Source organism: Pseudophryne corroboree, chromosome 5 (assembly GCF_028390025.1).
Source record: "Pseudophryne corroboree isolate aPseCor3 chromosome 5, aPseCor3.hap2, whole genome shotgun sequence".
Taxonomy (NCBI): Eukaryota; Metazoa; Chordata; class Amphibia; order Anura; family Myobatrachidae; genus Pseudophryne; species Pseudophryne corroboree.
Window position 1 is genome coordinate 408,471,009 of NC_086448.1, and position 24,726 is coordinate 408,495,734.

General features: G+C 44.2%; 1 protein-coding gene across 2 annotated transcripts in view; it reads right to left on the bottom strand.

The window, feature by feature from the left end:
* Positions 1–24,726, bottom strand: part of MTRR (5-methyltetrahydrofolate-homocysteine methyltransferase reductase) — a 528,380-nt gene that overhangs the window by 58,685 nt on the left and 444,969 nt on the right. The gene's annotated exons all lie outside the window — the stretch shown is intronic.

Below are 24,726 nucleotides of genomic sequence, written 5' to 3' on the forward strand. Positions count from 1 at the left end.
AACATAATATTGTTGAGCTGCGAATTTCTCTCAGGTTGCTACAGGTATGTCATGGTCCCCATCAAGAACAACTTTGTGTCTGCATATTCAAACTACATATACTGACTGGACCTGCCCCCTTTATGTGTACTGCAAAGAAAAACATGCTACCCTCTAAATTACTACCAATGCTAAAATTCTCTTAACACTTTGGAATCTATAATCTTCAGAAGTAAGCATCACCTGTCCTACTTCCCCCTCTATCTCAATCTGGAGCAACCCAGCATTTATATCTAGGATGTCCGCAGTCTGTTTTCAGAGATGAATCAAAGCAAATAATACAGACTTTTATAGGGGAGGGAAAAGGACCATCGTACACTATGCACATGCTTCAGAGCAGAATTGCTTTCACAATTTTACAGTGATCGCACATTGATTTACTGAGTGTTTAGGGGTAGTAACATGGCGTTTTGTGGGAGTGGTGGCAAAAACGCAAGTGTGTCGTGGCCATTTGACGGGCAGGACTCTGAAGTATTCTGCGATCACTTGCATGCAACAACATGTGCAGATTTGTGGATGCTCTGACTTGGCGCAGATTGAATTTTACCCCTTTGATGTTCCTGATTTTGTGCATGGATTGCGAAGTATACGCAAAACTGCATATGCATTGCAAAACTGCCATCGTTTGGTTTTTTTTTTTTAAATTTCTGGGTGGCAACTACCTGTAGAATTCTTTGCAATTCAGTTTGCAAAAAATTGAACTTTTAGTAGCAATAGCAATCCATGCTGAATTAGTCCCTTAAACAGATATTAACATGTAATTTGGAGATATCCAAGTGAATGATATCTTAAAATAGATGGTATTCTCATGAACTCTGTCCTTCCAGTACAAACCTACTATGAAACAACATGGGAGAAGTACTCAAATTTCCTGTTAACAACTTATTTAAAGCTCCAGTGTCTAAAGACCTCTGGATAATTCACAGCAAAAAACTGCTCACCCTGTTGTACTCTGCTGTAAAAAAACAAACAATAAAAACACAAAACTAATTTGACAAATACAGATAATAGAGAAATGTACCTATAATCTCAATGAGAGGGCCCACATATTCATCCAGGTTTGGGCTCACTGGCTTACTGGTGAGTACATAATGAAAAGTTGGCTTTTTGCACCTTCACTTCATGCTGCATATTTCACGATCAAGAACCCTCTATGGAGACAAATTACTTTTTCCCATTGCTACTCCTGTCCTCCTGCACCTTCTTTTCACCCATCACCTGCATTTTTCCCCAATCATCTAAAGTTGTATTTCTTGATTTCCATGTGTATTTTACAGTCTGTTTCTGAAAATCTTTAGTATTTAGACAAACTAAACAAGGTACTGATGTCCCAAGACTCTTTTTTTCATGCAAAACAGATGTCACTCATGAATCTTAATATTTATTTATTCTCCAAATTCTAACATACAGAGTTATTGAACCCTCAGTTACAGTTTATCCATGTTCCTCATTACACCCAGTGTGAGCTGTGCCTTTGCTGACTTTGGGCCTAATTCATGTTTGTACACAATGGGCGATTATCATGCAATGGACTGCAATCGCATGTGCGAAGGTGCAGCTGCGATCTCACTCGCAATGAGGATTTCATGGAAAAGTGATTGAAAGGAAGTGACCATTTGGAGGTGTTAACAGGGAGTTTATGGGGAGGGGTTAGGAAAACGCAGGCGTGTCATGGCCATTTTCAGAGGGTGTATCTGTTGACGGATGCATGCAAAAACATGGTGTCTGAGTCACTACTGCTGTGTCTCGTCTGCAAAGCCATAGACCAACCTTTAGCCCCGATGTTCCTCATTTTTGGGTATAGGCCACGAACGTGTATGCAACTGAGAATGAGTTTGTGATGAGTGGAGTGTGCATCACTTTTCATTACAGGACAGCACTTTCCCTTGCTAACATTAACAGTTTCGTAGCCTAGAAAACTGCATTTGAATTTGCAGACAAACATGAATTAGACTCTTTGGACTAGCTTTTACAGACCCATAAATAAGTACGCTTTCAGTCTAATAGAAAAACCAAAGTACAGCGAAGACAAAAATATATAATATTTGCTATTTATCGGTGAAAAAGTAACAGTGAACCAAAAAAAAAAAAAAAGGTTTGAATTTGGTGGGTAAATTTAGACTAATTTCCAGTTTTCTAAATACACATATTGAACATGTGAGGCTTAATGTACACATATAAAACAATAGATAGATTATATTAATTTTTTATTCTACCAAACAAACATATCTGCACGAAAGTATAGAACTAACAGTCAGACTTCGGGAAAGGGGCTATAGTAACAAACTTATCAAAATCAGCAAAATATCATGCATCCCGGATTGAGAGGGAAACCCTTATCCTCCCACAAGATGAAAAGAAGACTGAATCTACGGTAGTGGGATACGTTACTAATTTCTGTCATGAATGGAGAGAACTACAGACACTGGTCCAGAGACATTGGAAGGTTTTACTTATGGATGAGGACCTGCAGAAAGTTCTGGGAGACAGACCTTCCTTTAGCTGGAGAAGGGCTAGTAGCTTAAAGGACAAACTGGTAAAAAGCCATTTTGTCAGGAATCTGACACGAAAGACCCCATTGAAAGGCACATACCCATGTGGTAAATGTAAAGCCTGTACTCTTATCATCAGAAAGGATCAGATAAGGGATAGATTTGGCAACAATATCAAACTGGAACAGTTCATCAACTGTGACACCATGGGAGTGGTATACTGTCTGCAATGTAGCTGTAATTTAAGATACGTGGTTATGACAATCCGCATACTTAAACAAAGAATCTTAGAGCATGTGGGCAATATAAGGAATGCCGCTTCAGACCTAGCCAAACATAAAAAACTCACAAACACAAGGATTACAGGCCTTTGGTTTAGAACGTGTCAGACTTGGAACACGTGGTGGAGATTTGAGTAAAGAACTACTCCGGAAGGAAAGCAAGTGGACGTATAGACTAAACACAGTGAGCTCTCATGGCTTGAATGAGATGATAAACTATAATGTCTTTTTATAGACACACTTTATATGTCTTTGGTTTTTTAGGTTGACTCTCCTCCTGTTAACACTCAACATCACATATTTCTCCCATCGATGGAGTGTGTAACTTCATATAATTATTCACTATACAGTTGAAATATACAAACCATATCCCACCTTCTTAGGTATTATATGGTGCCCATGTTACTATCTTCCTCACATACAGCGGGCCTTAACTCACCGATATGCATATTACATAAATATTTTTTACAGTCGCCCAGTATCTTATTTATTTATATTAGTATTATTTTTTTCACCCCACAGAAGTACAATGTAACTCCAATATAATTGGGGTTATGTCATTCCATTATCACTATTATTTTTATTATCTATTTTTATTATTATCATTATTTTCATTTTTTATTTTTCATTATATTTATTTCTATTTTTATTTTTTATTTTATATATATTTTTTTAATTATTATTTTTTATTTATTTATTTACATTTATTATTATTATTTTCATTTTCATTACTATTATCATATTTATTTATTCATTACTCTTTCATATTTTCTCTTATTATTAATTTTTTTCTTTTTCTTTCTTTTTCCTTATCATCATGCTTTCATTTATGATTTATTATTATTATTACTATTATCATTATTATGTTTATTTATATTCATTCTTATCCTTTACTACCATCACTATTTCATTTCTCTACATATTTATCTGTGTTGTTAGGGTGCCATGGATATGGAGGATTTCTAATGTTTATAACCTGCATAATTTACAATCACATTGACAAAAGGTTTATAATATTTAATTGACTTACGCATCTGATGTGACTCGTATAATCATTTTAAATATCATATGAGGATTTTCGAGATATGTATCTAATCTACATCCATATACATATACAAGTATATATCCCTCATAGTTCTATATAGTGTTCCACCTTTTTGCATTTTTATATAATCACATCAGCAGTAAATTTTATTTCTTCTTTCCCCTTCTGTTAATTAATTTTGTACTGCCTTCTCATTCTCATTTTTTGCATGTAGCCTTGCAACTTATTGTTATATAGTTATATTTTCATATTATTGCCAGGTGTCTATTTATACTTGAATAAGAGAGACCATTGGGTACTAATAGAATCTATACTGCACGTCTCCAGAGAATTGTGTTCCCAATTCATAGGGAATGGGAGACGATGCTAGAATACTGACACCTGAGACATAATGCACACACCAGGTCTCATCAGGTACTAGCACAGGCCTAATTGACAGCCGGCGGGACCACATGGTGGGTAACGGGTCCTGCAATACCTTGCGGCATCAAGACCGTTACTACCATTAGGGTCCCAGCACTGTCACCTAACTACTTTCTTCCAGGCACTATAGGCGTAAGGAAGGTACCGCTCACCTGGCATCAATGTATACACATATGCAAGGAAGCAGCGTACATTCAAAAGGGGATTGGTGCTCTTTATTTTCATCTTATTGATACTATGTTTCTTAAATCTTTTTTCGATGCTCTCTCATTGTCATAAGGAGAACTCAGAGGACCCCCTGCGCTGTTACATCAGGGTGCCCGAGGGTGATCTTTTCAAAAGCAGAAGCATTCTCTCGGTTTCCATTTACTGTATTAATGCATGTCACACAGTAAACAGAAGCCACCCCACTGCATCAATGATAGGAGTGCCTTCTCTTCCCCTTTTCTGCAATTTGTACCAGCTCATTCATATGCTCCTTACCTCTTTAAGCCATCTTTTTACATACACGTATTAGAGGTTATGTTAGATGTATACCCTGTTATACTGATTTCTGAATATCAATATGATGGTTACATATGAGGAGCAAGATTGATACATTTATTGCTACAGTGTGTTCTTGAGGCATACTAGATATTTCTGCCCAGACAACAAATTCAATCAGCAATAGCCTGCCAATACCTGAGACTCGGATCAGGGTGTTATATATAGTGGACATTTTTTACCAAGAAATTACCAATTCTACTAATAATAGGCTTACCAGTACACTGCACTGAGAAAATCAATAGTATTTGCACTAAGACAATTACTGGATCAGTTTTTACTCATATTATGGAGATTTATATCCTAGATCTTAAATAATTATAAGATTATTTCGCTACTACCTCTCTAAGGGAACATATGATATGCAATCAATGGGGAGATTGTATGTGCTATGAAGTTTGGACACCTACTAATCAACACTGTTATTGTTACTTATATTCTACGCCAATAGCATCCATTACAACAGGCTGAAATTTTTGGTAAATCTATCTATAGGGCTACCACTTCTTTTTTCAGCCGACTATATCATCCTACAATTTGTCTCCTCTTGTTAGGGGACTGTCAATGCTTATTATTGCAGGAACTATTGTCAGGATCAATAACATTGACCCTGACCAGGTCACGTGTATCTCCCCACGGTGTGTTCCTACCACGCGTAAATTTAGGCGTGTTTTTTTTTTTTGTGTGAATTCTGGTATTTATGTGTACATATTCATGTCCTAGTCTTGGTTTGTGGCAACATTTTTTTAATGATATTTAATAAAAGTTATATTTTATGTAATATCTTTCAATGAGTGTCCCCCAAAAAACGAGAATCTCTTTTTTTTCTTTTTTGGTACACTATTGCTTACTCGCAGGGGTGCACCTCCACATGAGTTATTGTTATTGTACCCTTCAGTGAAGGACGTAATTTCAAACTATTGTGGTTTTTCCAATTCATTCAGCAATATATTATATCTCACCACCTGTGCTCAAGTTTCCCCCATCCCTTTCCTCCCCCCATATTAAAGATTATATTTAGGGACATATTTGTTGAAAAATCTAAAAGGGTAAAGTGGATGTGTCACGCATTGCAACCAATCATATTCTAGCCGCAGTTTTGAGGAATATAAAACAAGAACTAGAATCACATTAGTTGCTATGAACAATAATTCTACTTCCCCCACATAGGTATTTTAGTACAGAATCTGCTCAACAAGTACAGAAATTTAAAATGGATACAAGAACATAAATGTTACTTTGCAATGCTTGTCAAATATGCATGAACTACTGTATAATGTGGGTCTGTGAACTTGTTATAACTAATGCATTTATTTTACATTGTGTATACATATGTATATGTGTGTATGAGATATGGTAGATGTACCATGGTTGACTCTTTTTATTAGAGGTCCATAGGAGCCACAGGGAAACATTGGGGTGTAGGTGGTTGGAGAGGACTGGGCACCAAACAGTTAAAGCTTTTAAAGTCCCGGGGATAAATGTAAGGTGCGATTTCCACCGTTAATTTGCATGTTTTCCAAAATCACAAATATAATAGCTTACGTTTTTAACATATACGAAAATCGCAAGTGAAAAATCGAATCCACTTGTTTTCCCTTTGAAAACAATGAAAATCACAAATGTAATAGGATGCGATTTTTTCATTCTTATTCAGTATTATCCTTTTTTTTATATGGTGCCACAAGGGTTCCGCAGCGCCCATTTACAGAGAACATATGTAAATAATCAAAACAGGAAAACAGTGCTTACAGTTGAAGACAATATAGGACAAGTACAGGTTAACTAAAGATAATTACATCAGCAGATGACAATGAGATAGTAACAAGGTGGCTGAAAACTGCCGGATTTGTGGCAGTTGAGGATTATTAAAGTAAGAAAAGGATAAGCACATGAGGGAAGAGGGCCCTGCTTGTGAGAATTTACATCCCAAAGGAGAGGGGCAGACAGACAGGGGTGACACAGATTTGGTAGAACAAAGGGTTAGGATGAGATTTGGCTGGGTTTGGTAAAGAAGTGGGTTTTTAAGAGCTCATTTGAAGTTCCGTAGAGAGGTGGAGAGTCTGAGGGAGAGAGGTAGAGAATTCCTGAGTAAGGGAGCAGCACATGAAAATCTTGGAGATAGGAGTGGGAGGAAGTAATTAGAAGACAGGCGCGTCGGTGTGCATTAGCAGAGCGAAGAGGACGGGTGGGAGTGTAAAGGGAGATATGGTCAGAGATGTAAATGGGAGAGGAGTGGGTGAGGGCTTTGTAAGTGAGTGTGAGAAGTATAAATTGGATTCTAAACGGAAAGGGAAGCCAGTGAAAGGCTTGTAGGAGAGGGAAGGTGGATGTAGTACATTTGGTGAGGAAGATGGGCCGGGCTGCAGCATTGAGGATAGATTGGAGTGGAGAGAGGAAATTGTCAGGGATGACAGGAGGAGATTGCAAGAATCCAGTCTATAAATTATCAATGAGTTGATAATGGTCTTGGTGGCATACTGGGTGAGAAAGGGTCTAATCCTGGAAATATTTTTGAGATGAAAAATGACAGGTTTGTGAGAGGTGCTGAATGTGTCATTCGAAGGAGAGGGAGGAGTCAACGATTACGCCAAAACAGTGCACTTGGGGGCTAGAGGAGATAGTTGTGCCATCAATAGATAATGAGATTGTGGGAGGTGAGGTTGTGTGGGAGGGTGGGAAGATGATCAGCTCAGTCTTAGACATGTTGAGTTTAAGAAAGCGCTGGGACATCCAGGAAGAGATAGCAGAAAGACAGTTAGAGGTACGAGTGAGGAGAGCCATGGATAGATCAGGGGAGGAGAGGTAGATTTGAGTGTCATCAGCATAGAGGTGATACTGGAAGTTAAAAGAACTAATGAGTTCACCTAAAGAGGACGTATGGAGAGATAAAAGGAGAGGAGCAAGAACAGAACCTTGGGGGACACCAACAGTTAGTGGAAGTGGGGGCGAGGTAGCATCATGAGAGGAGACAGAAGGAATGATCAGAGAGGTAGGAGGACAGCCAGGAGAGGGCAGTATCGCGTAGACCAAGAGAGTGAAGTATTTGCAGAAGGAGAGGGTGGTCCACAGTGTCAAAAGCAGCAGAGAGGTCAAGAAGAATAAGCAGAGAATAGTGGCCCTTAGAGTTGGCTGCATGGAGGTCATTGCAGACTTTTGTGAGGGCAATTTCAGTGGAGTGGAGATAACAGAAATCAGACTGGAATGGGTCAAACAGTGAGTGGGAGGAAAGAAAGGCAGCGAGGCGGTTATAGATAATACACTTAATGAGTTTGGAGGCAAAAGGTAGGACAGAGATGGGTCAGTAGTTGGAGAGGGTGTTTGGATCAAGGGTAGGTTTTTTTAAGAATAGGGGAGACAAGAGCATGCTTTAAGGCAGAGGAGACAGTGCCTGAGGGGGAAGAGATTGAGAAGGTGGGCAAGATGGGAACAGACAGGAGAGGTAGCGGAGGAGGTGGGAGTGGATAGGGTCAAGTGGGGTGGTGGTGGGGGAGGAGGAACAGATAAGGGCCATGACTTCCTCACCAGATACATGGGAGAAAGATGTCAGAGCTGGTGAGTGGGAAGGGGAGGGGTGGTAAGGAATGGGTGGTGGTTGGTTACTGGTCTGGTGGGATGTGACGTTCTGATGTATGGAGTCAATCTTGGATGTAAAATAAGTGGCAAAGTCAAGAGCAGACAATGAGGATGGGAGAGGAGGTGGTGGTGGGCAGAGGAGGGAGTTGACAGTGGCAACGAGGTGCCTGGGGTTGGAAGACTGGGAGGAGATGAACATTTTGAAGTATGATTGTTTAGCAAGGGAAAGGGCAGCACTAAAAAGGACGGGAGCATAAGTTTGAAATGAAGGAAGTCTGTCTTAGAGCGTGATTTCCTCCACTGTCGCTCGGCAGTACATGAGCATTTTTGAAGTTATCTGGTGCATTTGGTGTGCCAGGGTTGAGGTATTGATATGCGAGGGTGAATAGTGGTTGGTGGAGCGATAGAGTCAAGAGCAGAAGGGATGTATTGTATAGGGATGTGACTTGGGCTTGTTCAGGGCATGAGAGAGAGAGAATAGGAGAGAGAAGTGAGTCGAACAGGGAGGATAGGGATGAGGCGTCAATAGCCTCAATGTTACACTTAGTGATCGTAGCTTTATGAGGGAGAGATGGGGAAGCGGAGATAGATAAGTTGAAAGAGAGCAGGTGGTGGTCAGAGAGGGGAAAAGGGTAGTTGGAGAAATATCGCAACAGTGAGTAAAAACCAGAGCCAGTGAGCTCCCGTTCACATGAGAGCGTAAAAAGTTCCATTGGGAGAGACTAAGTGAAGAGGTGAGGTGAGGTTAAGGAGTTTTGAGGCAGGTGATTTTGTGGGGTTCTCGATAGGGTTGTTGAAATCACATAGGATAATGGAGGGAATGTCAGAAGAGTGGAAGTGAGGTAGCCAGGAAGCAAAGTTGTCAAGGAATTTGGAGGAACTGCCAGGGTGGCGGTAAATGACAGCAACTCAAAAATTAGTAGGTTGGCAGAGGTGTGTCGCATGGACCTCAAATGTAGAGAATGTAAGGGATGGTTCTGGAGGTACTGTATAATTTGGTATGTGTAGCTAGAGGGTAAAAGGACCCCAACACCACCACCACTATGGTGACCCCCGAGTCGGGGTGTGTGTGAGAATGTGAGGCCCCCAGCAGAAAGAGCAGCAGGAGAAATAGTGTCAGTGGGGGTAATCCAGGTTTCAGTAATGGCTAGGAGATACAGGAGTTGGAAATTAAAAGGTCATGAGTGGGGGCCAGTTTGTTGCAAACAGATCTGGCATTCCAGAGGGCAAAGGATAGGGGGTAGGAGTTTGTGGGAGAGATGTGAATGAGATTATTAGGGTTGCTGTAGCATTGAGGTAAGATTAATTTGGAAGTGAGAGATATAGGGGGTGTAGTGATGGTGCTGGGTCCTTGGCTAGGAAGGGAGACCGCAGGAGTGAGGCGTGGAGGGAGTGCAGAATGATAGTGGTGAAGGAGAGGTGAGGTGACTGGCAGAGGAGGGAGAGAGCAAGATTGAGGGGTGGGGAGAGTGCCTGTGAAGGGGCAGAAGTGAATTGCAATGGGGAAACAGAAGAGATTGGGAAGGGAGGCAGAGGGAAGGATGGGAGACAGAGGAGAGAGGATGAAAAGTAGGGGACTGGGAGAGAAGGATAGAGGTTACATAGTTACATAGTTAGTGAGGTTGAAAAGAGGCAAAATGCCTCAGTGAGATCAGTGCATGCTTCTGTCTGTAAAAGTAAAGAACGTGTTAAAAATGTAAAAGAAACCAAAAAAAAACAGACGTGCAGGTCCCCCTCCAAAATCATAACCAGTCCCGGGCTCTTTGAGCCACTCCTGTTTGCAAAAATACAGGGGAAAAAAATTGACTGGGGTTAACGGTATTTAAACAACCAGCACTGGGCTCTTGGACTGGTCCTGGTTACAAAAATAAGGGGGACAAAAGAAGTAGGGGTCCCGTGTTTTAGAAACAAGTACCGGGCTGCACTAGCAAGGGAGGTGATGCCGCAGCCGGGGAACGCTTTTCTTCAGGTCCCTGTAGCCGTTGTTCCCCCTCCTCCAGGCACCCAAGGGCCAGGGATGAAGTCCGGGGCTATGGCCGCCACCCCTGGGCTGTGTAGATCAGTCCTCTTCTTTCCCTGTAGGCATCCATGAGTTAAAAAAAAAAAAACCCGAACCCTCGAACTAAAGGGGATCCATGATTACACATGGTTCCCCTTTCCCCGAATGCCGGGACCCCCCATATCTCCTGTCACTAGAGGACCTGGCAGCCAATCAGCTAGTGCCACGCAATAGCGCTCTCCTGTTTGGCTGTGCGCACCCGCTATAATGGAAGATCGTGGTCCTCTATTCTAGTCAACGGTGGGAAAATTGCAGTCTGCGGTAGGCCGCAAGGTTAATTGAGGTCACTCACAAGTCCTCAATTAACGGGGGGTCCCGGTATTCGGGGAAAGGGGATCCATGTGCAAACATGGATACCCTTTAGTTACGTGGACCGGGTTATTTGCGTATTGTTTTTTTTTTAACCCAGTGGATGCCTACTTGGACCGAAGAGGACTGATCTACACAAGATTCTAGCGGAGTATATTGTGTTTTTTTTACAGGTACCAAGGTGCTGCGTGGGACGCTAGGAAAGTATGTGCGAGTGTGTAAGTGTGTGTGAATAAACTTTTACTTTCACGGTGTGTGTCTAGTCTTTTTTGTAGGTATTTCTTTTGTTGTGGGACTATAGGTATCAGCAGGCCCATTAATTGCCCACATGCTGGTACTTGTGGTTCTCCAAGTACCAGCATGCGAGGGAGCTTTGCTGGGACTTGTAGTTCCATAACAAAAAGACAATACAAAAATTTAACCCTTTCATGGCTATCAGTTCTCTATCCACAGCCCACAGATGGAGGGGAAAGCATTGGGCTTCGTCCCTGGTCCTTGGGTGCCTGGAGGGGCGGGGGGGGGGGGGGGAGGGGATTAATTTAAGGGGTCCCCACTCCCCCAGGTAACCTGGGGCCAGGGGTGACTAGTTGGGAGTTTGTGATGCTTTGGCCACAGGGACCTATATAAAAGTGTCCCCCGGCTGCGGTATCACCTCACTGGCTAGTGGAGCCCAGCGCGGTTTTCAAAAATACGGGGGACCCTTACTACTTTTGCCACCCATATTTTTGTAACCAGGGCCGGTCCAAGAGCCAGGGTGCTGATTGCTTAAATACGGAGGAACCCCAGTCAATTTTTCCTCTGCATTTTTGCAACCAGAATCGGTTGAAAGAGCCTGGGGCTGGTTATGCTTTTGGGGGGTACCTGCATGTCATTTTTTTTTTTTTTACTTTAACACTTTCGTCATATTTACAGACAGAAGCATGCACGGATCTCACTGATCTGTGCTTGCTTCTGGCTAAGTAATAAAAACATTATTACTAAACATCGCATGTTTCCTTTACTAAAATCCGCCAATAATTGCATGTGAATTCCGTTTTAACCTAAAAAAATTGCAACCTATTAAATCTAGCCCCCAGGCTGCTCTGGTCCCCCCTCCCCTATACTCTGCCCCCAGCCAAGGTTAGGCAGTTTTGTGAACAAGCCCAAGGCAGGAGCAGGATTGGAGAGAACTGGTACACACAAGAAACACTCTCTCAAACAATACAGAAGGGAACCAGTGAACAAAAGGAAATCCCATAGTAGTCAGGTGCGTCAGGGTGGACACCTTGTGGATGCTATGGACTTCGAAGAAAAAGAGTTAACCAGGGTACATCTACCATGACTTATTTTCTTCTTCAGGGTCCATAGGGATCCACAGGGAAGGCATTGGGGATGTCACAAATAAGTGTTGTTCAATGGAGGTGATGCTCCTGAGTAAAGAGGAGAATTCGGCGCCCAAAGGACGCATCCTGAAAGACAAAGGTAACAAAGGCATAGAACCTGAGAAAGGTGTGGACAGATGACCATGTGGCTACCTTATACAGTTGATCAGCAGAAGCACCACGGCAGAATACACACGAAGGATTCACAGAGCGAGTAGAATGAGCAGAAACTGTATTCGGAACAGAAAGGTTAGCCTGCGTATAAGCCTGTGAGATAGTCATGCAAAGCCATCTAGCCAGAGCCTGCTTGTAAGCTGGGCAGTCCCTCTTGTGGAACCCATATAGGTCAAACAGGGAGTCCGTTTTCCTGATGGAGCTCATTCGATCCACGTAAATCCGAAGTGCACGGACCACATTCAAGGAGGCTTCCCCTGCCGGTCCGGGGATTGGAAGTCCAGAACCACAATTCCTTCGTTAGGAGATCCACTAAGTCCAGAGGTTGTAGAGCCTAGAGAACAAAAGACAAATCCCACGGAGCCACCGGAGGGACAGAGGAAGGTTTTATGCAAAGGACTCCCTGAAAAAGTGTGAACATCGGGCAGGGGAGCGATTCTTTGCTTGTACCAGACTGACAGAGCAAAGACATGCACTTTAAGGTATGCCAGGCGGAGGACGAGATCTAATACAGTTTGGAGAAAGGCAAGCACCCTGGAAACTTTAAAAACCAGATGGTCTTGAAGAACACCACTGAAAATAAGAATTTACTTACCGATAATTCTATTTCTCATAGTCCGTAGTGGATGCTGGGACTCCGTCAGGACCATGGGGAATAGCGGGCTCCGCAGGAGACAGGGCACATCTAAATAAAGCTTTTAGGATCACATGGTGCGTACTGGCCCCTCCCCCTATGACCCTCCTCCAAGCCTCAGTTAGGTACTGTGCCCGGACGAGCGTACACAATAAGGAAGGATCTTGAATCCCGGGAAAGACTCATACCAGCCACACCAATCACACCGTACAACTTGTGATCTGAACCCAGTTAACAGTATGATAACAAAAAACGAAGTAGCCTCTGAAAAGATGGCTCACAACAATAGTAATAACCCGATCTTTGTAACAATAACTATGTACAAGTATTGCAGACAATCCGCACTTGGGATGGGCGCCCAGCATCCACTACGGACTATGAGAAATAGAATTATCGGTAAGTAAATTCTTATTTTCTCTAACGTCCTAGTGGATGCTGGGACTCCGTCAGGACCATGGGGATTATACCAAAGCTCCCAAACGGGCGGGAGAGTGCGGATGACTCTGCAGCACCGAATGAGAGAACTCCAGGTCCTCCTTAGCCAGAGTATCAAATTTGTAAAATTTTACAAACGTGTTCTCCCCTGACCACGTAGCTGCTCGGCAAAGTTGTAATGCCGAGACCCCTCGGGCAGCCGCCCAAGATGAGCCCACTTTCCTTGTGGAGTGGGCCTTTACAGATTTAGGCTGTGGCAGGCCTGCCACAGAATGTGCAAGTTGGATTGTGCCACAGATCCAACGTGCAATCGTCTGTTTAGACGCAGGAGCACCCATCTTGTTGGGTGCATACAATATAAACAACGAGTCAGATATTCTGACTCCAGCTGTCCTTGAAATATATATTTTTAATGCTCTGACAACGTCCAGTAACTTGGAGTCCTCCAAGTCGCTAGTAGCCGCAGGCACCACAATAGGCTGGTTCAAGTGAAAAGCCGAAACCACCTTAGGGAGAAAATGAGGACGTGTCCGCAGTTCTGCCCTGTCCGAATGGAAAATCAGATATGGGCTTTTGTATGATAAAGCCGCCAACTCTGAAACTCTCCTGGCTGAAGCCAGGGCCAATAGCATGGTTACCTTCCATGTAAGGTATTTTAAATCTACCGATTTTAGAGGCTCAAACCAATGAGATTTGAGAAAATTCAAAACTACTTTCAAATCCCACGGTGCCACTGGAGGCACTATTGGGGGTTGTATATGTAGTACACCTTTGACAAAAGTTTGTACTTCAGGCACTGATGCCAATTCCTTCTGGAAGAAGATTGATAAGGCCGAAATTTGAACTTTAATGGACCCCAATTTTAGGCCCATAGACAATCCTGCTTGCAGGAAATGTAAGAATCGACCCAATTGAAATTCTTCCGTTGGAGCCTTCTTGGCCTCACACCACGCAACATATTTTCGCCAAATGCGGTGATAATGTTGTACAGTCACTTCCTTTCTAGCCTTAATCAAGGTAGGAATAACTTCCTCTGGAATGCCCTTTTCTTTTAGAATCCGGCGTTCAACCGCCATGCCGTCAAACGCAGACGCGGTAAGTCTTGGAACATACAAGGTCCCTGCTGAAGCAGATCCCTTCTTAGAGGTAGAGGCCATGGATCCTCCGTGAGCATCTCTTGAAGTTCCGGATACCAAGTTCTTCTTGGCCAGTCCGGAGCCACCAGTATTGTTCTTACTCCTCTTTTCCGTATAATTCTCAGTACCTTTGGTATGAGAGGCAGAGGAGGGAACACATACACTGACTGGTACACCCACGGTGTTACCAGAGCGTCCACAGCTATTGCCTGAGGGTCTCTTGACCTGGCGCAATATCTGTCCAATTTTTTGTTGAGGCGAGACGCCATCATGTCCACCTTTGGTCTTTCCCAACGGTTCACAATCATGTGGAAGACTTCTGGATGAAGTCCCCACTCTCCCGGGTGAAGGTCGTGTCTGCTGAGGAAGTCTGCTTCCCAGTTGTCCACTCCCGGGATGAACACTGCTGACAGTGCTATGACATGATTCTCCGCCCAGCGCAGAATCCTTGCAGCTTCTGTCATTGCTCTTCTGCTTCTCGTGCCGCCTTGTCGGTTTACGTGGGCGACTGCCGTGATGTTGTCCGACTGGATCAACACCGGCTGACCCTGAAGCAGCGATTTTGCCAGGCTTAGAGCATTGTAGATCGCTCTTAGCTCCAGTATATTTATGTGAAGGGACGTCTCCAGGTTTGACCACACGCCCTGGAAGTTTCTTCCCTGTGTGACTGCTCCCCAGCCTCGTAGGCTGGCATCCGTAGTCACCAGGACCCAGTCCTGTATGCCGAATCTGCGGCCCTCTAACAGATGGGCACTCTGCAACCACCACAGGAGAGACAACCTTGTTCTTGGTGACAGTGTTATCCGCTGATGCATGTGCAGATGCGATCCGGACCATTTGTCCAGCAGATCCCACTGAAATGTCCGTGCATGGAATCTGCCGAATGGAATCGCTTCGTAAGAAGCCACCATCTTTCCCAGGACTCTTGTGCATTGATGTACTGACACAGTTCCTGGTTTTAGGAGGTTCCTGACAAGTTCGGATAACTCCCTTGCTTTCTCCTCCGGGAGAAACACCTTTTTCTGAACCGTGTCCAGAATCATTCCCAGGAACAGCAGACGAGTTGTCGGGGTCAATTGAGATTTTGGAAGATTCAGAATCCACCCGTGTTGCTGAAGCACTACCTGGGTTAGTGCTACACCGACTTCCAGCTGTTCTCTGGACTTTGCCCTTATCAGGAGATCGTCCAAGTAAGGGATAATTAATACGCCTTTTCTTCGTAGAAGAACCATCATTTCGGTCATTACCTTGGTAAAGACCCGAGGGGCCGTGGACAAACCAAACGGCAGCGTTTGAAACTGATAATGACAGTCTTGTATCACGAACCTGAGATACCCTTGGTGTGAGGGGTAAATTGGGACATGCAGATAAGCATCTTTTATGTCCAGGGACACCATGAAGTCCCCTTCTTCCAGATTCGCTATCACTGCTCTGAGTGACTCCATCTTGAACTTGAATTTCTGTATGCACAGGTTCAAGGATTTCAGGTTTAGAATAGGTCTTACCGAACCGTCCGGCTTCGGTACCACAAATAGTGTGGAATAATACCCCTTTCCCTGTTGTAGGAGGGGTACCTTGACTATCACCTGCTGAGAATACAGCTTGTGAATGGCTTCCAAAACCGACGTCCTTTCTGAGGGAGACGTTGGTAAAGCAGACTTTAGGAACCGGCGAGGGGGAGACCTTTCGAACTCCAACATGTAACCCTGAGATATTATCTGCAGGATCCACGGGTCCACTTGTGAGCGAGCCCACTGATTGCTGAAAATCTTGAGTCGACCCCCCACCGCTCCTGAGTCCGCTTGTAAAGCCCCAGCGTCATGCTGATGGCTTTGTAGAACCCGGGGCGGGCTTCTGGTCCTGGGCAGGGGCTGCTTGCTGCCCTCTCTTACCCTTTCCTCTGCCTCGCGGCAGATAAGACTGTCCTTTTGGTCGCTTGTTTTTATAGGAGCGAAAGGACTGCGGCTGAAAAGACGGTGTCTTTTTCTGTTGGGAGGGGGTCTGAGGTAAAAAAGTGGATTTGCCGGCAGTTGCCGTGGCCACCAGGTCCGAAAGACCGACCCCAAATAATTCCTCTCCTTTATATGGCAATACTTCCATATGCCTTTTGGAATCCGCATCACCTGACCACTGTCGCGTCCATAAACTTCTTCTGGCAGATATGGACATCGCGCTTACTCTTGATGCTAGAGTACAAATATCCCTCTGAGCATCTCGCATATAAAGAAAAGCATCCTTTAATTGCTCTAGAGTCAATAAAATACTGTCCCTATCCAGGGTATCAATATTTTCAGTCAGAGAATCCAACCACACTACCCCAGCACTGCACATCCAGGCTGAGGCTACTGCCGGTCGCAGTATAACACCAGTATGTGTGTATATACTCTTCAGTGTAGTTTCCAGCCTCCTATCTGCTGGATCCTTGAGGGCGGCCGTATCAGGAGACGGCAACGCCACTTGCTTTGATAAACGTGTGAGCGCCTTATCCACCCTAGGGGGTGTTTCCCAGCGCGCCCTAACCTCTGGTGGGAAAGGGTATAATGCCAATAACTTCTTGGAAATTAGCAGTTTTCTATCTGGGTTAACCCACGCTTCGTCACACACGTCATTCAATTCCTCTGATTCTGGAAAAGCTACAGGTAGTTTTTTTCACCCCCCACATAATACCCCTTTTTGAGGTACCAGCAGTATCAGAGATCTGCAAAGCCTCCTTCATTGCCGTGATCATATAACGTGTGGCCCTATTGGAAAATACGTTTGTTTCTTCACCGTCGACACTAGATTCATCTGTGTCGGTACCCGTGTCGACTGACTGAGGTAAGGGACGTTTTACAGCCCCTGACGGTGTCTGAGACGCCTGAGCCGGTACTAACTGGTTTTCCGGCCGTCTCATTTCGTCAACTGACTTTTGTAATGTGCTAACATTATCACGTAATTCCATAACTAAAGCCATCCATTCCGGTGTCGACTCCCTAGGGGGTGACATCACCATTACCGGCAATTGCTCTGCCTCCACACCAACATCGTCCTCATACATGTCGACACACACGTACCGACACACAGCAGCCACACAGGGAATGCTCTAATCGAAGACAGGACCCTCTTAGCCCTTTGGGGAGACAGAGGGAGAGTTTGCCAGCACACACCAAAAGCGCTATAAATGTATATAAACAACCCTAGAAGGTGTTGTTTTTGATATAAGCGCTTTTAATATATCAATATCGCCAAATTATGCCCCCCTTCTCTTTGTTACCCTGTTTCTGTAGTGCAGTGCAGGGGAGAGTCCTGGGAGCCAGTGGCGTCACAAGGCGGGTGCGGGGGGTGCGGCCCGCACCCGGGTGTGACACCTGGAGAGGGTGACACCAAATGTCAGCTCCTCCGCAGTGACAGGAGCCAGGTGCTGCAGTGTGAAATTCCGTTACAGCACCCGGCTCCTGTCATAGCAGAGGAGCCGACAGCACACTGAGACCGTCTCTGGGGGAAGCCCAGCATCTCCGGAGATGCTGGGCACGCCCCCAGAGTGACGATCCCGGTATCCCCGCGAAGCCACGCCCCCTAGCTGTAAGGCCACGCCCCCCTTTTTGCCGCGATCGCGGCAGTACATCAGGGGTGCGCACCGGGTGTCACCACACCTGGTGACGCCTCTGCTGGGAGCCTTCCTCACCAGCGGAGCTGAGCAGGAAAATGGCGCTGAGTGCTGAGGAGAACAAGCTCCGCCCCTTTTTCGACGGGCTTTTCTCCCGGGTTTTAAGAAAACTGGCCTGGGTTAAATACATACATATAGCCTTAATGGCTATATGTGATGTATTTATTTTGCCACTAAAGGTATTTAATATTGCTGCCCAGGGCGCCCCCAGCAGCGCCCTGCACCCTCCGTGACTGAATCAGTGAGACGTGTAGCAACAATGGCGCACAGCTGCAGTGCTGTGCGCTACCTTCATGAAGACTGAGGAGTCTTCTGCCGCCTGCTTTCCGGACCTCCGTCTTCAGCGTCTGTAAGGGGGATCGTCGGCGCGGCTCCGGGACGAACCCCAGGAGGACCTGTGTTCCGACTCCCTCTGGAGCTAAGTGTCCAGTAGCCTAAGACTCCAATCCATCCTGCACGCAGGTGAGTTGGAAATCTCTCCCCTAAGTCCCTCGATGCAGTGATCCTGTTGCCAGCAGGATTCACTGAGATTTAAACCTAAAAAAACTTTTTCTAAGCAGCTCTTTAGGAGAGCCACCTAGATTGCACCCTTCTCGGACGGGCACAAAAACCTAACTGAGGCTTGGAGGAGGGTCATAGGGGGAGGGGCCAGTACGCACCATGTGATCCTAAAAGCTTTATTTAGATGTGCCCTGTCTCCTGCGGATCCCGCTATTCCCCATGGTCCAGACGGAGTCCCAGCATCCACTAGGACGTTAGAGAAAGTAAGCAAGCCAAACTCTGTAATAGATGTGGGCTGAGGCCGGCTTCCGTGCCTTCAGCATCGTCTAAACCACAGAGTGGTTGAACCCCTTGGCTCTTAGGAGGGATTACTCAAGAGCCACACCATCAAAGACAAATGAGCTGTGCAGACAGGGACCTTTGCGATAACAGGTCTGGCCATAGAGGAAGTGGAAAGGTAGTGTCTATGGAGAGACTCTGTAAGACGGTGAACCAATGGGCTTGGGCCAGGCCGGAACTATCAACAGCACGGTGCCTCCTTCCTGCTTGAATTTGCGAAGAACCCTGGGAAGGAGGGGGACTGGAGAGAAGAGGTACACCAGATGGAAGGTCCACTTTATGGCCAGTGCGTCCACGGTGGCTTAGGGGTCTGTGGTCCTGGACCCATATATGGGAACTTTGTGATTGTGTCATGAGGCCCACATCTGGTAGGCCCAATGTGTCCACCAGGACAACTTTGTGATTGTGTCGTGAGGCCATGAGGTCTACATCTGGTAGGCCCCATGTGTCCACCAGGAGTTGGAAGACTTTCAGATGTAGAGACCATTCTCCGGCTTGTATGAAGTCTGCCTCCCAGTTGAGGATTCCAGGGATGAACACAGCAGAGATGACCGGAAGATGACGTTCAGCCCATTTGAGAATGTACGCCACTTCCCTCATCACCAACACCACCTGATGATATGAGGTAGGTATCACTAATGTGATAGCTATTTTCATGATAATTATTTTGAGCAATAGAGTAGGAACTGCAGCATAGTGGATCCCTTGTTGGGGGCTGCAGGCTTAAATGCATTGATCAATATATGACCTAAAACGCCACTGTTTATTTTTGTTAGTTAATATAGCAAGTGCAGAGCCCCTGTGATTTCTATATAAACAATGTGGTCACAAACAGTGTTTCACCCCAAATCTAGGAATAGGTAAGTGCCGTGGAATAGTGCTTTTTATATAAAAAATATGTGCGTTTTTTCATTGTCATCTGGAGTGGCAACACTTGTTATTTCTCTCTCTTACACTTGTAAGAGGAAAGTAAAAGCTGTAGCCATGGCGAAGCAATTATCGGGTCTTTTACAACAGCAGGCTACAAATATTTACCATAGAATAAAGCAGTCACGGCAGTGGGGTTTCACCTTCGTTCACAGTCGATGTACACAAGAGCAATGGGCCCTCCTGGCCCTGGCTCCCTGACACTAAAACTCCCACCCTGCTTATTTAAGCCACAGCTTTCAGTTGCTGATTTTTACCTGGCTGTTGATCTTAGCCAGCTAAAAAACCTGGAAAAAACCTGCCATACAACCTACACCCAAGGTGACCCTGTTGCCACATACCTTCCCCCTGAACTCCACTCCTTTGGTGAAGCTGACAGACTTCCAGGCAAACTCACCCTTTGTGCTACCCCTACTTTGTGACTCACTTCTCCTTTCTTCACCTCCCCCCCCCCCCCCTCCCTTAGCTTCACCATGGGACTCTCTGAAGGAACCTGAGGTGTATACTTTCGTGACAAGACATCTGCATTCTTCACGGTTGATGAACAAAATCAAATGTTTGTAATTCCAGAAACCAATGTGTTACTCTGGCATTCACCTCTTTGTTGATATACATCCATTAAAGAGGTGCATGGGTTGCTACCAACAGAAACTCTCTTCATAATAAAAAATATTGCAGGGATTTTATAGCCCACATAATTGCTAGACATACCTGTTCCACCATAGCATACCTCCTCTCACACATTAACAACTTACAGTTGAGGTACAAGATCGGTGATTCTTCTCCCTCTACCTCTTAGGACAACACTCAGAGGAGTCAATCTGAAGAATAAACTTTTTCCCTGTCGCTTGCAACATCGGATAGAAAACCAATGCTCCTTTTAAGTATTTTCAAGTTGCCTCAGCAGCACCAGTCCAGATTATTTTATCTGGATTCTTTTTCTTTAAACATTTGATTAGTGGCGCTGCTTTGGTCACAAAACTTTGAATTAACTTGTGATAGTAGCCTGCTAAACCAAGAAATGTTCGAAGTTGCGTTTTCCTTTCTGGTTTAGTGGGCTACTGTCGCAAGTGAATTCAAACTTTCTTGAAGCTACAGCCTCCACTTTATTCATTTGGGGCTTTACTTGTCCATGGCTAACCACATATCCAAGGTACTTTGCCTCCAACATACAGATGTTGCATTTTTCAGGGTTGGCAGTAAAACCATGCACCTGGAGGGAGTCAGCAATGGCCTCAGTCTTTGAGAGATGTGACTTCCAGTCTTGACAGAAAAACACGTCATCTCAGTATGCAGTACATACTCTTAATTCATTGCTTTTTGAGAGGCGACAGGAGCTCCACATAAACCAAACCGTAACACTCAGTATTGAAACAATCCCTCCGATGTTGGAAATGCCATTTTAGCCATAGCCACTTCTGTTAATGGGATTTGACAATATCCCTAATACCTTTTTCTCAACAGAAATCTCGACAATTACCTGGCATTTCAGTGCCGGGTTGTTTTACCGTTCTCTGCCTTACCCTCCTTTCACACAGAGAAGCAAATTACCAGGTCAAGAATTTCTACCTGGTAATTTGCGGATTAACACGGGTATTTCGCCTGTGTGAAATGTTTAACCCGTGTATAAATTCCTGGGAATTTCAACCTGGGTTGACCCTTTCACACAGAAAAAGGACTCGTGTTTATTGGCAAATTACCGGGTAGAACTGTTTTACCCAGTAATTTCATTTTCTGTGTGAAAGGGGTATGAGTTAGACCTAGGGTAGTAAAATACTGACTTTTGGCTAAATTTGCCACTAATTCATTAACTTGGATAGGAGTTGGAGTTGAACTTTATTCAACTTCCTAAAGTCATTACAGAATATTAAAGTTTCCGAAGGATAGACACTAACACAAAGGGATTGCTCCACTCATTATTCGACTCTTCTACTACACCCATTTGAAGCATGTCTTCTACCTCCCATTTTACGGCTCCCCATTTATCTTCAGGAATGCAATAAAGTGTTTGATTCACATCAACCCCAGGAGGAGTGACAATGTCATGTTTAACTATTTGAATGGGGGAGAAAACATCTTAATTCCACGTTACCATATTTGTGGCTTGTGGTCTTTGGTTGGAACTTAACCATTCTTCAACTGGCACAAAACATTCCTGAGTTTTTATAGCAAACCCTGAGGTTCAGGTGATACTCTCTTACCAGGGTTTTAACAGGTTAACAGAATAATCCTGTTCTACCTTCCTTTTACCTTTCTGGTGTACCTTGTAATTGACTGGTCATACCGCTTCAGTAACCTCATATGGTCCCTCTACCAATGGGCATATAATTTACTTTCTGCAGTGGGAATAATTAACACCTTGTCCTCAGGTTTAAAAGGACCAAACTACTGCAGCTGCATCATAATTGATATTTTTGTTGCTGCTGGGCTTGGTTCATATGTTTTACCATTGGACTTATTTGTCTTAAACGGTTGTACAGCTGGGACACAAACTTTACAACATTAGGTTCCTGGGCTGGTTGCTGTTCTGATCCCTCTTTCAACAGGTCTAGAGCTCCCCGGGGCTGACTCCCATAAGAGAGTTCAAATGGGCTAAAACCTATATAAGATTGTGCCACTTTGCATACAAATATCAGATAGGGCAGCAACAAATCCCAATCCCAGCTGTCTCAAATTACAGCCCGTCTAATCACTTGTTTAAAAGTGCGGTTGAGCCGCTATACTAAACCATCGCTTTCTGGGTGGTACCCCAAAGTCCTTATCCTTTCTACCGCTAATAACCAACAAAAGTCTCATCAGGTTCACTTGATCAGTTAAAACCTCCTTATGTATGCCCAGTTGGGTGAAAATTATAAAACAATTTACGAGCAATGGTGCTAGATTTAATATTTTTCAGTTGTATTGCTTTGGGATATCTAGTAGCATAGTCTAATATTATGTATATTGATTACCTCAGGTTAACGTCTCAACCGGACCAACCAGATCCATCCTGATCCATAGGAGTTGGACCAAAATGACTGGTAAGGGTACTAGTGGAGCTCTAAACTGTTACCTGAGGCTGTCCTATGGCAGATTGGACATTCCTGGCAATATTTCTTAACAACTGCATATATGCCAGGCCCCAAAAACCCTACATTGTTTGGTGAAGTTTTTTCTTCCTTCAAATGCCCTCCCCAAAGCTGTGTGCGCGCAGTCTTAAAATACCACTGGTTCATGTCCCCATGGAACTAACAACTGGTCTACCTTTTTACCCTGCACATAGACAACCTTATACAATAAGTCACATTTTAACGCAAAATATAGGGTGCTCTCTGGAGGTAGGGCAGTCTTTATTCTGCCACTTATTTCAACTACATTTTGGATAGCATTCACCAGGTTAGTATCAGTCAACTAATCCCATGCAAAGTCCCATAAAGACACATTTTTTCTATAAGCGACCAGCCATTTTCCAAACTATATTCCTCTGGCTGTTCTGTGGCCATTACTAGTTTCACTATGCCCTTGGACGAGGAACGGGACGTTATGTCAGTCAATTACTTGTCTGACAGACTGTTACTGGACCGTAGTATATGTAGTGGTTGTACACACGTAGGAGTTGTAGTACATGCCCCGGGAATGCTATTCCGTGGCCCCATGTACACACAGCACCCTCACAGGAGGTAATACTCGGCCTGCTCCTTTTGGTACCAACTCTAAGGTAAATATACCCCGTGGCTTTCAATTTATGCTGCCACTTGGAACAAAGTCTACTCATAAAGAGAGGAAAGCCCAGAAGTGCACAAGCTGATCTGGTTATTTTTCCTGTTGCGCACTCCATGGGCTCAGAACGCTTTGGACAGTCACGATGAATATTGTAAGCAATGTAATTAGGTGTGCTGGTCCTGCGCGTGGTGACTCCAGGACCTGCCGGATGAGTGATGAATCTAGATACCCTAAAAAAATCCAGAGAAATTTTTGTGCAAAGAAACTGTGTTCACTCTTTCTGGATCTAGTCACATACTGTATGCACTGAGACATAAGATTTATAAAACTTTATTTTCTAGTTTTGGGCCAATGGACCATAAAATTAATATAATGTATAACTTTATAGATAAAATATCACACAATAAAGCATATGGCAAGTGAGGACAATGGCAGTATTGAATAGGTATTCGAAATATTTGTCCTTTGGCCATTGTTTATCAATACATTATGCGTGGGTTTTTCCCCATTTTAAAATAAAGTCTCATATCGCATGACGGTGGAGGAGCCAGCGGGTGGTATGTGTTGCAGGGTACCCGGGTATACCCTGCAAGGCTCCTCAGCCTTATACCCAATGCGGCAGGTGATGCGTTGGTAGTCCAGGAAAAAGGAACTGGCAGGTATGGCTGATGCATTTCGGGATAACTGATCCCTTCTTCAAGGCTGTGTACCTGTCCTGTGCCAAATCAATCTATTTATAGGCCTCTTCTGATCGTTTTGCCGCTCACTTCCGGTCGCGGCATACCTGACGTCATAACTTCCGATTTTACACTTCCTTGGTTGGTAGAAAAGCGTGTTTGCTTGGCAATTTGGTGATTTCCTGTTCCTGATGGCCGGTAGTGATGTAATGATCCTTTCTTTCAGTTTCCTGGTTGGCATAATGACATATAGTTGGCAAATGAAGGCTGGGGCCATATTGTTTATAGGAACGGAGTCCATTTTATTCGAAATATCCAAGTTATCCTCAATATAAAGAAGATGTTTTTGGTATAATAAATATGTGAAATAAAATAAATAAATAAATAAATAAAAAATGCATAGTTCCATCAATTGTAAAGCAATACT